This window comes from Microtus ochrogaster, linkage group LG4, assembly GCF_000317375.1.
Source record: "Microtus ochrogaster isolate Prairie Vole_2 linkage group LG4, MicOch1.0, whole genome shotgun sequence".
In the NCBI taxonomy this organism is placed as follows: domain Eukaryota; kingdom Metazoa; phylum Chordata; class Mammalia; order Rodentia; family Cricetidae; genus Microtus; species Microtus ochrogaster.
Genome location: NC_022030.1, coordinates 35,969,707 through 35,974,400, shown reverse-complemented (window position 1 = coordinate 35,974,400; position 4,694 = coordinate 35,969,707).

Genomic DNA, 4,694 nt, shown 5'->3' with positions numbered 1-4,694 from the left:
GATCAGGGAAATGCAAATCAAGTTGCTGTTTTTGAAGCGGTCTCTAAAGGGCTAGATCAGTGGCCATAGGCACACACATGTCAGATATCCGTCATATCAAATTTTTACATTTCGATTCATAACAGTAACAAAATTTCAGTTATTAAGTGTCAACAAAAATAATTTTATGGTTGGGGTCACCACAACGTGAGGACCTGTATTAAAGGGTCGCAGCTTTAGGAAGGCTAAGGACCACAGAGCTAGATGGAGCCAAAATTTCTCTGGCATTTCCCATATAAATATACATATGAGGACATGGTGGCCAATGATTAAATGTCTATTCTCCTCTTAGGCCCAAAGACAAGACCAAGGTGGTTTCTCAGAGAGCAGTAGTTATCTGCACAGCCAAGACTGACTGTACAGAAGCCCTGTAATTGTCATCATTTTAGAAGCCTCATTGAATTAATGAAGCTGGGCAGTGCTGCCAGTGGCTCTTTCCATACAGAAGAAGACAGCCATGTACAATTCCCCTGAGAGAAGAGCCCATGCCTCCCACAACACAATCAGGTCAACAATGCCCATATGGTGAAGATAAACAACTGGATTCCAACCAGGCCTCTAGGTTTAGCTGACAGGGGACACAAGATGGAGGAGTATAACAGCGTTAATGGAATGACCCTATAAATTTCAGCATGTGGGAAGTCCTACACATCTATGTTAAAAATAAATGGGCCAACATTGTTCTTTATAAACAATAGCAACAAAACAAAGTGATTGGGAAGCCCTGCATGTGTAGAAGGCACCGGATACCTGTGAGAACTTTTTCTTTAGCTTATTTGAATAGCTGCATAAGAATCACATTATATAATGGGGTTGTTGCTCATGTGGATGCTGAAGGATACTTGATAACATTGGGGGATTATATTTCTTTAGGGAATGCAAATGCTACTACTGGGCACTTTTCTAAAAGTAAATGCCTTACATTATGGAGATGTGAAGAAAATACATGGGAAAGAAATTATATGATGTTTGAGACTTGTTTTAAAATAATGCAACGTTCTGGGTGCTGGAGGAGGAAGAATTCCATACTACTTGCCCAAGCTGACGTAACTGGTTACTATTGAAGGGGAGTGAGTGGTATTTGAAGCTCACTATGCTCTTCTGATTCTGTGCATATTTTAAATTTCCACAATCATAGCTGTCAGAATGTCTCTTTTTTTCCTGTGGAGGCAGGGCCTCACTGTGTAACCCAGGCTGATGTTAAGCTCACTGTCCTCCTGCCTCTGTCTTCTATGGGCTGGGATTTTGGGTACCCTTTGTGGCTCACACCCACACACTTTGTTTTGGATGCTCTCCATTATTTCCCTTCCACACCTAAACTGCTCTCTAACGAGCCAGCTCTCTATCCTTCCTCAACTCTCATCTCCTCTCACGGTCACCTCTTCTCTGCAGGGCCACAGGCTCACTGTGATGGATGCTGTGGACTGGGAGTCATAGAGCAAGATCTGGGCCACCCATTCACTTCTTTCTTTCTGTCTTTCTTTCTTTCTTTCTTTCTTTCTTTCTTTCTTTTTTTCTGGTCAATTATAAAAACATTGTAAGATATTAAAATGTTAGGAGATTGACTATAAAATGTAATTTATAAATTTGCTTACAATATTGGTATTTTAGTTTGCTCTGATGCTGTGATAAATACTGACCAAAACCAACCTTGGCAGGAGTGTTTTGGTTTGCTTTCTATTGCTCTGATAGAGATCATAACCAAAGGCCACTTGGGGAGGAAAGCATTTATTTGGCTTACATATCCTGAGCCACAGTCTATCAAGGGAAGCCAAGGCAGGAACTCAAGATGAGAACCTGCGGGCAAAAACTGAAGCAGATGCCTTGGAGGAACACTGCTTTATTGGTTTTCTCTCCGTAACTTGTTCAGTCAGCTTCCTTACACACTCCACGACCATCTGCCCAGTGACGGGACTACCCTCAGAGGGCTGAGCTAGCCCGCATTTCATCAATCAAGAAAAATCCCCATAGGCCAATCTGTTGGGAATATTGTCTCGATTGAGGTTTCCTCTTCTCAAATAAATCTCGCTCGTGTCAAGTTGACCAAAACCAAACCAACCACCCAGGACAAGACTCCCAGGCTCCTGGAGAGCTGGAAACACTTGGATTCCTAGGGAAGCAGTGAAATCAGATCCCAACTCAGAAGCAAACATGGGGAGCAAATCTCGACTGCGTCTTGACAAGAACCCACCGGTCACTTGGGTCTCAACCTTCCTAGTGCTGTGACCCTTTAATACTGATCCTCATGGTGTGGTGACCCCCAACCATAAGATTATTTTATCACTACTTCATAACTGTAATTTTGCTACTGTTGAGGATCATAATGTAAATATTTGATATTCAGGATTCTGATATGTTACCCTTGTGAAAGGGTCATTTAACCCTTGTGAGGTTGAGAACCTCTAGTCTAGAATGACCTTCAGGATGGCTGCCCCAGCCTAAGAAGACTGCTTAAATATGATCTTCACTCACTGAACTAGAATTGAAACTGTATGACCAGGGATGCTCTTGGGGATTTCTCAAAGACTGTGACCTAATGGACCAGTAGGGTCCCAGTAGGAAGAAAGTACGTATCCTTGTACAGAGTGCTGTTTGGAATTATAGTCCTATAGAAGCTGTGTTGTAGTCCAAGATGCAAACTTAATTTGGCCCAGAGAGTCATTAGCAAAAATATGTTAGCTCCACTCCAGGTCAGGAGGGGTAGTGCAGACCTGACTCTCAGAAGAAGACCTGGAGAGGTAAACTTTCAACACCCTCCACACAAAAGAAGTTTACTCTTGTGGTTAAAACAACAAAAGGAGGAAGCAAATTGGTGTCCTCTACCTACGTTCCTAGTAGCACTGAGGGGAGTCAAGCAAGGCCTTGGAAGAAGTGGGATGACGGATGTTGCAGGCCAGGCTCCTCACACATCCCCCTCACATCAACATAGCCATGGGAAACAAGCAGAGGCAAGGGCTGTGCCATGAGGCCATATCATCTCTACGCGGAAGTGAGTGCTCTCATGAGGTACACGGGGCTCAGGGTCCCTCTGAATTGTTTCTGCTGGGGTCTTCAGGCGTCCTGCCAACCCACCAGAAAGAGTAGCAATGAGGTGTGATGGTTGAAGAAATGCCATTTTTTGCCAGGCATCCATCTAGGTAGCCACTATTTGTCTCTGATACTAGTCCCCGGAAGTTAACTTCCCAGTAACCTTGACTCAGTGACCCACACCCAAAAATATACAGCCAAGACCATCCACTTGTGCTATAAATAATAGCTTTTTGGCTTCTGTAACTTCCTTACATAGATACCCAAACTTATTTTGGGTCACTTAATCTCACAGAACAAACCAGTTTTTGCTTGCTCGCTGTGGTAATTTGAATATCATTTGGTCCCCATAATTTCATAGGGAGTGTAGCTATTAGGAGGTATGGCTTCGTGAGGGTGGGTATGGCTTTGTTGGAGGAAATGTGTCACTGTGGGGGTGAACTTTGAGGTTTCCTATGCTCAGGATACTGCCCAGTGTCTCAGTCAACTTCCTGTTGCTGGCAAGATGTAGGACTCTCAGTTCCAGCACCATGCCTGCCTGCGTGCCACTTTATTCCCCACCATGAAGATAATGGACTGACTCTCTGAAACTGTAAGCTAGCCACTCTCAATTAAATGTTTTCTTTTATAAGAGCTGACATGGAGTAGTCAGGGTTCCCTGCCCTGTGGAAAGTCCAATGTTTTCCCCCCTCTATCCAGGTCTAGAAAGGTAAAGATCCAAACAGACTAGGTTCCCACAAAGCCAGTACATGGAGTAGAATCAAAACCCAGTGCCATTGTCCTTGGCTTCTCAGTCAGCCCTCCATATCAGCCATGTTCAGAGAGTCCGGTTTGATCACATGCTCCATCAGTCCCAGTTCAGCTGGCCTTGGTGAGTTCCCATTAGATCGACCTCACCATCACAGTGGTTGGGCGCACCCCTCGCAGCCCTGACTTCCTTGCTAGTGTTCTCTCTCCTTCTGCTCCTCATTTAGACCTTGGGAGCTCAGTCCAGTGCTCCAATGTGGGTCTCTAGAGAGTGAGGGGGAGTGGGGAGAGGGGGGTAAATGGGAGGAGGTAAAAATTTGTAATAATAATAATAAATAAAAATAAACAATATAGTTATGGAACCAAAAAAAGGAGCTGCCATGATCATGGTGTCTCTTCAAGGCAATAAAAACCTTAACTAAGACACTCGCAGAGATATTGAACATCTTCTTGAAGTTATTCTCTTTAAAAACCCTTCCCTCGCTCCCCCTTCTCAGAGCAATCTTGAATTTGGCTCAAAGATTGTTCCTCCTGCTAGCAGCTAATCAATAAATCTCTTAATTATAATTGGATTGAGTCCATGTCCTCTTCCCAGGAGTCACAAACTCCATAACAGAGGCAGAGATGGGCCTCAGGCATGCTGCAGCTCCAAGATGTGAGAATCCCAGCTGCCAGAGGCCAGCGCTTCCCTAATTGGCCATTGGAGGCTACAAGTCCCTACTCTACCAGGTGCAGAGAATACTCGCAAGCAGAGTGACCCCAAGGGCGGGCACCTCCACACACTGTCCAGCTAATGGGGACAAGACTAGAGGAAGGACCTACATCCCTCTTCAGAAGACTGCAGTTAGTGTAGCCAGAACCTGGGCACCTAAAGTCTCAAA